This window comes from Dipodomys merriami, unplaced genomic scaffold (assembly GCF_024711535.1).
Source record: "Dipodomys merriami isolate MVZ:Mamm:240054 unplaced genomic scaffold, mDipMer1.0.p SCAF_25, whole genome shotgun sequence".
Classification (NCBI taxonomy): domain Eukaryota; kingdom Metazoa; phylum Chordata; class Mammalia; order Rodentia; family Heteromyidae; genus Dipodomys; species Dipodomys merriami.
The window spans coordinates 4,821,453-4,834,074 of record NW_027203937.1 but is presented as its reverse complement, the minus strand read 5'-3'; the positions used below and the strand labels follow the sequence as shown (position 1 = coordinate 4,834,074).

Genomic DNA, 12,622 nt, shown 5'->3' with positions numbered 1-12,622 from the left:
CAGAGAAATTTCTGAAGTCTAGACACTGGGAACTCCTTGCCTAATGCTATTACAAGTGGTTTAATATTTCTAACTAGGGTAAGTTAGGGGGAGTGTTAAAAGAATGGAAACCTCCCTACATTGACCTCTTTGAGACAGCACATTCATGTCAAAAACCAATCAAGTGCAGCTGCAAGACTAATTGTATGGGGAAGCTATAAACATAGAAGTTGTGACCTCTACTCAGAGCTCTGTTTCATGTGCAAGCATTCACTTTGGAACCTCTGACTCTGAACTTGCATTATTAGTAATTTACTCAACTGAGCATACTGTAGTAATATTTAAAAATTACTGAGCTCTAGGGCATGAGGTGGATATGTTCAGATTTCTAGTTGAGGCATTTTGAAGAAACTGTGGAGTAGGGATAAGTGAAGAAAGAAGAAAAGAATGTGGGTTTGTAAAGTGACAAAAAAGTAATTTGCCATTATTAACCTTTGAATCTTTTTTTTTTTGGAGTGCCTCTGCTTACTATTAATTTTACTTTAATCTTCAGTATAATTTGCTTCCTTCTGTAAATCTCATTAATAATTTAACAATCACTAATTGCAATTTGAAATTATGAAAAATTTAACTCAATTATTGTCTTAAAGAAGTAATGTGGGCTGGGAATGTGGCTTAGTGGTGGAGTACTTGCTTAGCATGCATGAAGTCCTGGGTTCGATTCCTTAGTACCACATACACAGAAAAAGCCAGAAGTGGCACTGTGGCTCAAGTGGTAGAGTGCTATCCTTGAGCAAAAGAAGCTCAGGGACAATGCCTAGGCCCTGAGTTCAAGTGCCAGGACTGGGGGCAGGGGGCAAAGAGGAGAAGTAATGTTACTTAATTATGGGATAATATAGCACAATTTGTACTTTCAGTAATAAATGACTTACCCACCTACGTTTTTGTCATATAGGCCTTACAGGGCTTTGGCTTTTGTCTAACTTCACACACAAAAAAATCAATGGAAAAGTATCATAAAGGGGATATTTGAATTATCTCATTTTTTGGAAACCTTAGAATTCTGTTAGATTATGATTTCTTAATTTGAGTATTTTCTTTTTAATCAGAAACTCTAATTTTTAGAGCAGTTTCATGTTGGCTCCAAAGTTTCCTGGACAATACAGGAAGTTCTCTTATATGCTTTGCTACTGTGCATGCACAGCCATCCTCCATGATCAGTAACCCCTACCAAAGTGGCACATTTGATATGAGCAAAGACCTACATTGACATATCAATTATTTCTAAAGTCCATGGGTTTGTATTATGGCTCACCGTTGGTAGTATATTTCCTATGGTTTTTGACAAATGTATAAAGATATGCATCTATTATTATATTTCATTCAGAATACTTTTACTATCCTAAAAATCTTATCCCTTCTTCTGTCAAATCCCCTGAGAACCATAGTCTTTTTACTATCTCCATAGTTTATTTTTTCTCAGATATCATATAGGTAGAATCACATGGTATATAGCCATTTCAGATTGTTCTCTTTCACTTAGTAATAAGACATTTAAGTAGCATACTTAAATCACAGTATGCAGTTTTCCATGTGTTGTCTTGGTTTGATAGTTTTATTTCTTTTAAGTGATGAATAATCTTAGCTTTTTTTTTTTAAGTTTCCAGAATAGAGCTTTTTTTTTTTTATTTCATTTTTGATACCTGAAGTGTCCAGGAGAAAGATTTTGTAACTTTCCCAAGACTACAGTGCAAGGAATTTATAAATTCAGAATTTGAATCCAAGAAGATTATGCTGTGGTGCATCATTACATTTTTGGACAAGGATTGCATAAATGTATGTTGTAATTTCATGTGTAACAATTTTCACTAAACTTAGTATCTTTTTACCTTTTACATTAACTTTTTTGTATGGAAAACAAATTAGTACTGAGATAGAAAATGTAAGGAGTTTTTCTAATAGATATTGCCACCTCACTGAGATTGTAACTAGAGTGTCAGTAGGTGCAGTTTAAATTAGCCAATTCCAAGTTTTTATTCAGTAAAAGGTGTTTGTTGATACCCATTCCTCTGTAACTTTGTGACTGTATATGCAGTCATTATTACTGATGCAGTCAGAAATATAACCTTAAGTTGGAGCAGTTATTTTTATCATATGATGACAGCTAATGTCAGCTGTCCATTATAAAAACCTCTGGTTTGGGAAATGTGGGAATTGAATTTCTTTCATGTTTAGTGTTCTTTTTTCCCCTTCATGTTCTTAGAAAACTGATACCTGAAAAAAAATTCATAATAACTAAGTGAAAAAAAATCATAGTTTGCTAAAATATATTAATACCATTAATAAAATATATTAATCTGGGAACTTTATTTTAATAGCATTTAAAGGGCATTTCTGAACGCTATCATACAGTTACATTTATTCAATACAATGGGAGATAAAAAATGTATATACAGATGTTCTTTTTAAAGAAATTGATAAACAATACCTGCTTTTACCACTTTAGCATTTTACATTAAAAAAAATTTTTTTTTGGAGGGGGGGGATCCGGTCGTGGGGCCTGAACTCTGGGCCTGGGTGCTGTCCTTCAGCTCTTCAGTTCAAGGTTAGCGCTCTACCACTTGAGCCACAGCGCCACTTCTGGGTTTTTTCTTTTTGCTTATGTGGTGCTGAGGAATCGAACTCAGGGCCTCAGGCATGCAAGGCAAGCGATCTATCACTGAGCCACCTTCCCAGCCCCACATTTTACATTTTTACTAGCATATTTAACTCTTGAGAAACAAGTGGCATTTTATGTGTGTGTGTATAAAACATAATTTATATTGTTTACACTTACAACATGTTGCAGTAAATAATGATTGATATTCACTGTCAAGCAATTTGCTAAATTCAGTTTTCTCATTGTTTAGTACTTAAAGTAGGTTCTATTTTATTATACAGGAAACTATAATTTGAAATTAAGTGATTTATGATTACCCTCTTTGGCAAATAGAATTATTGTTAATAATTATAAAGTGCCTGAGATTTTATCTTACTTATAGACTAATAAATGAACCTGTCAGTAGCCATGAGATTTCTTGTTTGAAACAAAAATTGACATTACTCATAGCAATAGTAATAGTTTGTGTGTGTGTGGGGGGGGAGTATTGCCTTGTTTTCTTGACCAGTATTTGTCACAGAGCAAAGTGAAGAAGGCCAAGTGACACCTGAAATTATTTTAGATTACTGTACAGTGCAACTTTGAAACTGGGGGATTTTGGTCTTTAAAAAATTAGTATACAGGGCTGGGAAGGAGGCTCAGTGGTAGAGCGCTTGCCTTGCATGCCTGAGGCCCTGGGTTCGATTCCTCAGCATCACATAAGCAAAAAGAAAAAAGCCGGAAGTGGCGCTGTGGCTCAAGTGGTAGAGCGCTAGCCTTGAGCTGAAGAGCTGAGGGACAGCGCCCAGACCCAGAGTTCAGGCCCTATGACCGTACCGCCCCCCAAAAAATTAGCATACATTAATAGGACAAGAAGGTTTCATTGTAATACTTGGTGTAACTTGTTTATTTTTTATACTGGCAAGTAAACATGCCTGCCTTTTTGCCTCAGAGCATCAACATATTTCCATCTTTCATCACTTTCCACTACACACAAATATCCATGAAAGATTATTTGGAACAAAATGTGCCTGCTTATAAAACATGGAGAAAAACATGAAGAAACATGGAAGACAAATATACAGTTTTCTTCCTACAGCCCTGTGTTGCCAGATGAATAAGTCTGTTTGTCACATTGTTATCCCAAGTACAATATTTTGAAATTACTTTTTACAAAATAAGTTTTTGGTCAGCCATGAAATGATCAGATGGGTCAGAGATTTCTCAAAGCTTTTGCTCTTCCGCAGTCAGTGTCCTCCATCAGAGTGCTACTGGTTAAATGGCAGGGACCTAGGATATTAGGAGCCACAGCAGGTCTATTGGCACTTACTATTCTCTAAGGTTTGGGAGATTACCTCTTCATGCATAAGCTGACCACAGGTATTCAGGTCTTACTAATTTATTTTCCCCCACATCATTAATTTTATCTTGTGAGCCACTGTTTTAGTTATTTAAAATGTGATTAATCGTACAAATTGTTTGTTGAATCCCAACTTTACATCTGGTTTGACAGAAATGTTCTCATCTTGATTGTTGGCAAGGTTGTAGAATGGTATCTGAGAATAATGTGTGATGCATGAAATGCTCTAGTTCAGTGATCAGCAATGTCTGTACAGAGTAGATGGAATTTAGATAATGCAAAAGTTGTTATAACTAGTCTGAAGTCACAAACCCTGGAAAAGCAAACAGTGGACATACAATTCATTCAGAAAATTTTTAAGTGTTATTTTTCCCCTCCAATTGCATAATAAATATTATATAACTTTTCATAGATCAGTATTTATTGATGAAATGTTGTACAAAAGAATCTCACAGTTAAGGCAAATTCTTGTATAGTATCTATAAAATAACCTATAGTAGTATTACCAGGGTGATCAGAAACATCTGTTTAGACTATTAACATTTTATATTAGTTTAAGAATCTTTATTATGTGCATATAGAACAGTTAACCAAATTAAAAATTTAGTGTATGTAAGTGTAATGGTTAAATAAATTTTGACAATATACTAGTAGTTTTAAAACTCTTATAGTGGGAATTAGTATTGTCTGCATTTTATTTTCAGTTTCACTAGTCTTATTTATACATTTGTTAATTGTATTATATAGTTACTTAAACTTGAATCCTTGATTCTTAATTTTATTGGGTTATTCCCTTCCCCACCTCTCCCCTCCCCTCCTTTCTCTTCCCCTTCTCTCCTCTCCCCTCTTTTCCCCTCATGCTGGTACTGGGGCTTGATCTCAGGGCCTTCTCGCTTGCTTGGCTTTCTTGCTTATAGCTGGAGTGCTACCACGTGAGCTCTACCTCCAGCCTGGCATTTTACAGGTTAGTTGGAGGTACAATCTCAAAGACTTCTTCCCTAGCTTTGAAGCACTGATCTCTGGGTCTCATCTTCCTGAGTCACTAGAATTACATGGTGAACATGTTATTTTATATTAATATGTATGGTAAAATCTGTTGTGTGGATAGCTCATTTAGGAACTAATCAAAATTCTTTGTTCTTAGCCTGTTCTGATACCTAACATTATGAAGGTATTCATTTTTTTCTAGTCAAGGCATGGGATGGCATAGCACTAAAGTAGTTCCTAGCTACCAATATTGAAGGGAGTTTTCTGATTAAATTTGATGATTTCAGAACAGAATTAAAGGGAAATTGAACAAAGCATGAGGGAAGGAAGGTAGGGAAATTTTTATACCATGTACCTCCGATATGTTTTAGTTCATTGCCATGAGATATTTGCTTTAGACTTTGGCCTTTAGTGGAGACTCAGTATAAACTGAGCTTTACAAAGTTTTGCTTAGATTTGGTGAAACTAATAATTGTGCCTTTGTATTGCTTTTGCATATTATGCTGTGACCCTCTTGCCTTATAATTATTGTTTTCCTATTTCCTGTGACCTTTGCTGTACCTGATCTAGGTTCAGTAAACTTTCCAGGTGTCTCATAGATTTGTCTTTGGAATTCAAGGACATATGTTTCCAGTTTAATAATTTGCCATTAAGTTACGTTGTTTATTTAATTAAAAGCATACATTTTCCAAGTTATAATCACCAGCATTTATTGAACCTCATTGTGCCAAGTAATATGCTAAGTCCTGTTTATAAGTTTATTATTTCATTAAGTCCTCAATACAGCTCTACACACCATTCTTAGTCCCATTTTATAAATTTAAAACAGAGGTTCAGAGGCTACTTAATTTGCCCCAGGTCAGGTGCAGGTGTTGGAACTTCAAAATCTTAGAACTTTGTAGAACAACTACTGCCTTTTAGAAAATGAAATTTTTAATGAAGTTGCATTTGTCATGTCATTTAAATATACTCTTTTTTTACCATCATGTAGCTATTCTTGCTTCATAGATATGTTTAAAGCAAGAGATGTCATGGTTATTGTGAAGTTCTTTGTACTTGGCCTTACGTTTCTAAGCTTCCTAGTCATGGCCTCAGTAAGATGTATAGGTTGAGAAGTGTATCTAAATTAACCAGGAAAAGAAGATAGAAAGTAAGCAGATAGTACAGAATCTAAGAGACCACAAGGTCCTCTGTGGAATTTGATGACTTTGGCCCATCCTTTTCTTGAGTTGGTATGCATTTTTTTTATATGTCTGATTCTTTTAGGGGAATATATCTGATTGATAGAAGGAAAGTAGAGGGAGAGGAACCAGCTAAATAGTTATTTTAATGCTGTTCTTTTAGTAGTGTGCACACATGCACACATACACACACACACAGAAAAAGAAAAACAGATTTCTAGTTCATATGATGAACTTTTACCTCCAAAGTGAATGATGCAACACAGTTTGAGCAATATTTACTTACACTTACAAATTCTCTATAGAACAGGAGCTTTTTTAAGCTTACAAATTAGTATTTATCTAGTTTGTTCTCTACTTCATCTGTAGCATAGTATAAGTATCTTGTTAATTTTTTATAGAATGAATAACTCGAATTAGTACTCTGTGTTGAATTGGAGTTTCAGATGTGGATATATGAAACCTAAAACACACTTATATATGACCTAACAACAGTGTGTATTTTATCTGATGAAATACTATTCTAAATATTGACTCAACATGGTCATACTACTGTTGAGATTAGCGGTGATAAGTCTAAATGAACCATAACTTCAGACTTTCCTGTAACATTCCACAGTGATGTGCAAATGGGTTTAAAAATAATTAAAAACACCACTTTATTAAAATCTAGCAGGAGAATAAATTCTAGGAGCTGTACATAACAGCTGGGTGTAGTGGTATGCGCCTGTGTCCTAGGGCTCAGAAAGTGAGGCCAGAGGAATGTGAAGGTTGAAGCCAACTTGAACTACACAGTGATGCCCTGCCTCAAAAAGAAAAACTATATATAACATAAAAACAGCCACCTTTACAAAGCTACAAAGTAGATAAATCAGCTACAGTCAGCATTCACTTACCTGTCCCTTCATCAGCATCAGAGGATCTGGTTCAGCTGTATTGGAGTTGGTTTTTTAATTCTTTAGAGCTAGTCAAATGCCCTGGAGTAGCTTGGCAAACACAAAATGATCCTTGTCCAACTATGTAGGGTTCTGTGCTTTATTTAGTGCAGAAGATTGCTTTATGCTTCTGGCTCTGACCTATCCCTGAATAACCCGAGTTCCAGAATTTGTTTGAGTCCTGTGGAGAGTCCCCTAGTTCTAGCTAAAGTTAGGCTGTGGTGCCAATGTGACAGGTCTTCTTGGTCTGGGGAGATAAGCAGTAGCTTCTCTGTGGGGATGGACAGACTAAGCAGTCCACCAGAAGGGTCTCCTGAGTGTCCAAAGACTCCTTGAAGTTGATACTCGGCCATGGGGTAGAGGGTCCTACAAACAAAAATGCCAATCCTCAGGTGTAGCAAAGGTTGGGACTTGGCTATAAAGAGTGCATCAGAAACGAGAAAGAACTTTTGAGGTCGAGACCTCCTAGGGGGAGGCATCACCAACAGCCAGTCCTGAGATAGAAACCAGCATCTTAAATAAGACCCATTGCCTGGTATCTACTGAGCAGAGCCTGGACACACAGGAGGTGCTGGCCATTCTTCTGTTCCTAACCAATAGCCTGGACTCTCTAGGCAGTCTCACTTATTTAGCCAGGCAGCCTGTGTTAGCTGTTGGTGGTCAGGGCTATTGGGACCTGTGTTTTCAGCCAAAGCAATGGTGGGATTCTCATACTGCTGGAGCCTTTGCAGAGGTAGGGAGAGTAGGTCCTGGCACTGAAGGCCCCCAGTCTCAGTAGCCTTCTGGAAGCTGCACACACCTCCAGAAACATTTTTTTTTATCTGCTCCAGTAAGGTAGTCTGGGATCTTTCTGCATTGGCAGCAAATTGGGTGTAGAGTCCCAGGTGGGGAGAGTGCCCCTTCTAGCCCCTGTCCCCCAGTTCCCTTCCTCTAGGTAGGAAAGCAGATTTTTTTTTGTGTTGGTTGTGGGGCTTGAACTCTGGGCTTGGGCGCTGTCCCTCAGCTCTTCAGTTCAAGGTGAGCACTCTAGTACGTAAGCCATAGTTCCACTTCGTTTTCTGGTGGTTACTTGGAAATAAGAGTCTCATGGACTTTCCTGCCCCAGCTGGCTTCGAACTGCGACCCTCAAATCTCAGCCTCCTGAGTAGCTAGGATTACAGGCATGAGCCACCAGTGCCCAGTGGGAAGCAGTTCTTGGCTGGTGCCATAGATGAGTTCCCAAGAATCAAACAGGGCCTGACGCTCTGGTGGGCTCAGGGTCCCCTTGGCTTTCAGAATTCCCAAGAAATAGGAGGACATCAGCCTCAGCTGTTCCTGATAGTGCCACTAAGTCTCCAAGCAGCTCCTGGGCTGGGGTGGGGGGGGGGTTGGGTGGGGGGGGTTCACTGTTCCCATTCCACTAGGCCAAGGCTCGCCATGACTGACCTAGAGGCCCACTCTGTATTTTTGGTGTTTAAAATGAGAATATTTGTTTAAGAATCAGTCCTTTTAATGGGTGCTATAGACTTTGGCCTAATGCTGATCAGGTTTCTAGCACTGTGATCCTTATATCTGAAATTGACAACGTAGAAAAAGAAAAGACCTATTTTTTTTATTTATTTTATTTATTTTTTTATTTGAGAACATACTGTACAGAGGGGTTACAATTACATGGGCAGGATAATGCATACATTTCTTACCAAGCATTGCAGCCTCCTCCTTTGTTTACCCTTCACCTCCCTTCCCAGCCTCCCCCCTCCCCCCCCACCCAATCATACCCCTCTCCACTCCCCACACTGACATTGTAAAGCTGGTTTTGACATGACATTTTGTACTTCTCATTGTTGCAACAGGTCCACCTGAATCCTTAAACGACTTGTTTGTCCCCATCTCCTCTACATGTTATACTGACATCAAATATAGTGAAAGCGGGGGTTACACTGTGGGGGAGGGACATACAAAGCAACAAAGAAATAATCTTATAAATGCGTTAGAAACACATGCATGAAAGAAATGAAAACATTAAAATACATATTTAAGGGTTCATTTTCCTAACATCACATTATCTGACCTTTTAAGCGGAAAAGACCTATTTTTGTTCTTAACTTGTGGCAAGAAGTACATCATGGTAGAAGCGCATGATAGAGCGTGCATGACATACCACATAGTGGCCAGAAACAAAGGAGACACTGGAGAGTCCAGAACTGCAGTAGCTCCTGCAAAGGTCTGTTTCCAATGTCCCAGCTTCCTTACTCTAGGCCTCATTTCCTACATTGTGTCACGGGCTGGTGACCAGACCTGCAACGTATGGCCCTCAGGGAGACATTTGAGTTCTAAGCCACAAGTTGACTTTAATGTTGTTTTGATACCTAATTCTCTCTTCTACTTTTTGATTTATTTATCAAAGCAGAAAGAAAAGAAAAAGAAAAGTACCTCTTGACATGTAGGAGGTAGCAGCAAAGAAATAGTTCTTGTCTCTAATGCAGAATTTCTATCTGTACTAACCAAGGAATCCAGTTTAAACTTTTCATACAGAAATAGGTCTCTAGTACATCTCATTGTTGCAATGGGTCCACCTGTATCCCTAAGATGTACAAGTCGTTATGTCGAAAAACGAACTTTACAACTTTGGCCGGCAGGGTGGGAGTGGGTTGGGAGATGGGAAGGGATGGGAAGGGGAAACAAAGGAGAAGGCAACAATGCTTGATAAGAAATGTACTCATTATCTTGCCCATGTAATTGTAACCCTCTATATTTTCACAATTAAAAAAAAAAGAAATGGGCCTCTAGTGAACTTTATTCAGTTTGCCAATTTCTCAGACATGGAGATAATAGGCCTAGGATAGCTTTATTATCACTCAAAACATGTTGATCATAGGTATAATATTTATGGCATTCCAATTTGGTTGAAGAATAAACTCACCAGGCTTACCTTCTGTTCTTGAATCCTATCCCTCATAGAAGGAGTAGGTAACTTAATATCCAAGAGAAGAGAACATAATGGAGAGTGCATGCATGTTCCATCCTTGCATCTTAATTTCTTAATTTCAAAGTCTCTGAAAACATGAATGAGATCCCTCTCATTTCTCTTGTGAATCATTAGTGCCATGAACTATTACTAGAGACCTATGGGGTGATCAAGTGATCTTTCAAGGTGATATTCAGCCCTTTCAGACTTCTATGTACTTAGATCTTCTTCACCCTGACAGCATTGCAGTAGTTTTCCTGGTAGACAAAAGTGAGAGGTACGATTAGGGAATTCTTATCAACAGGAGACCTGTATTGGAAAGTTACTTCTTTGTGTGCTACCCTATGTAAATCACCAAGTGAATAAGAGTTTTTTTGTAAGGAAAATATTACCTATGTAGACTAGATTTTGGCATAGCTTTTCATGAGTTTCAACATTTTCTTTGGCTGCAGCATTATGTTATAAGACTATATATACATATATACACACACTAGTAATTACAGCATTTGTAAAATTGAATGGTATTTAAACTCCTCCATATTATATCACCATGGAATGTTAAGGGAAGGAAAGAGTGAAATTGTGGTTGCTTTATGCCAAATTTCTGCTATTAAAACAACTAATTAGTTTTAAGACTTTTTAAGCCAAGTTTTTAAAATATTGAATGAATATTTTAGCACCCCAAATATGCATCTTTATTAGATCATTAAGAAGTATGTTCTATGTTTTATATATACACAATGACCTTCTATTCAGAACTAATGAAAAATATAATGAAGAATAGACATTACAGAAATTTTCTTATTTCCTGTAGTAATTTCTGTAGTATTCTAAAGACTATAAAGTGATTTTCAAGAACATAAATGTCCAAGTTTTCTATTAGTTTGGATTTTTTTTTTTGGTGGGGGTCAGTCCTAGGGCCTGAACTCCGGGCCTGGGCGCTGTCCCTCAGCTCTTCAGCTGTTAGACTAGCGCTCTACCACTTGAGCCTCAGCCCCACTTCCGGCTGAGGTCCTCATGCATGCAAGGTAAGTACTCTACCACTGGGCTACCTTCCTAGCCCCTATTAGTTTTGATTTTAAAAACATTTTAAATTACCTTATATAATTTGTTTTAATAATAATATGTCACATGTTTTGCCTTTTCAAGACATTAGTGATAGCTAGAATTTTTTTTATTATTATGAGGCATGTTATGGTTTAATATTTATACCTTAGGACCTAGCATCTTGGAGATGGATCTTTGTTGTACATTAAATGATCTCCAGATGGCATTAACTTTTTGATTTTTTTCTTATTATCTATTGCTACATGGTAAAGTACTCCCAAATTTAATGACTTGAAAAAAGGCTGGCTGCTAACCCAGGAGAGGTTTGTGTTTGCATGTTGTCTGTGGGCTCTGTCCTCCCCTCCCACTTGGTTATGATTCTGCAGGTCACAACTTTGGTTCAGGCTCTGCTGTACAGTGTCTTCTAGACACACTCATGTCTCAGTAGTCATTTGGAGCCTTGCTTGTTGATGGTTGGTTTTTATGTCATTGTTGCTGCTCATCCTTAAATTGGATAGGTCAGATTTCTTTGCATAGTAATCTCTAGAGGCTAAAAGGGGAGCAGTAGACTGTGGAGTATTACACGTTATCACTTTTTTTTTTTTTTTTCGATTGGTCGTGGAGCTTGAACTCTGGGCCTGAGTGCTGTCCCTCAGCTCTTAAACTCAAGGTGAGTGCTCTAACACTTGAGCCACAGCACTACTTCCGTTTTTCTAGTGGTTTATTGGAGATAAGAGCCTCACAGACTTTCCTGCCAGGGCTGGCTTTGAACAGTGATCCTCAGATCTCAGCCTCCTGAGTAGCTAGGATTATAGGCTTGAGCCACTGGTGCCTGACATGTTACCATTTTTTTCATATCTTTTGAAGCAAAACAAATCTGAGGGTGAGGAAGAGAAGAGAACACAACTATATCTCTTCATTAGTGGATGAGAGGATTGGGAAAATTATTGTGGCCTTCTTTTCAATAATACATCATTTTGACCAGGGTTTTATTTTTTCTTTATGTTCAACTATATCTTCATTATTCTATGTTTGTATATCTTCTACCATCTCCTTTACCCCCCTTAATTTGCTGTTTTTTGAAGACCATTTAACCTATCCTGCCAAGTTATTATGTAAACTCAAAACAGACTTACCTTGGAAAAAGGTCTTACTTCCTTCAAACCTCCCTGTTTCTGAATCTTTTTTTTTTTTTTTTTTTTGAGAAGAGAGCATAGGTGGAGGACATAGTGACTTTTTTTTTTTCCTGAATGTGTTCCAGTAGTATTTTCTGTGATATTTTAAATAAGTATCCAGATTTTTGGTAAGCCTACTAGTGACGATGTGGTGTAGGAGACAGGGGGAGTTCGGGCCCTTGCTGTACATCAGGCAGAGCATTTCTGCATTTGGTTTACTTACAGTGTCTGCAAGTCTTGTGTTGTTCGAACAAGGAATTTCTGTGCTTGAAAAACTAAAACTTTAAAACTAACATTTTAGGTAATTGGATTTGTTTATAGTTGGACTTGTTGGCCAGCTGAGTTTTGGATATGTGAGGCTAATTATTTAGTT

At 37.6% G+C, this 12,622-nt stretch overlaps 1 protein-coding gene, 1 long non-coding RNA gene and 1 pseudogene across 4 annotated transcripts in view; 1 reads left to right on the top strand and 2 right to left on the bottom strand.

The window, feature by feature from the left end:
• Positions 1-7,078, bottom strand: part of LOC138836325 (uncharacterized) — a 55,964-nt gene extending 48,886 nt beyond the window's left edge. Inside the window, exon 1 of the long non-coding RNA XR_011374936.1 lies at positions 7,042-7,078. This is a non-coding gene — a long non-coding RNA (uncharacterized lncRNA). The remainder of the gene's footprint in view (positions 1-7,041) is intronic.
• Positions 1-12,622, top strand: part of Tmem135 (transmembrane protein 135) — a 234,834-nt gene that overhangs the window by 118,375 nt on the left and 103,837 nt on the right. The gene's annotated exons all lie outside the window — the stretch shown is intronic.
• Positions 7,203-9,618, bottom strand: LOC138836318 (rho guanine nucleotide exchange factor 39 pseudogene; annotated as a pseudogene).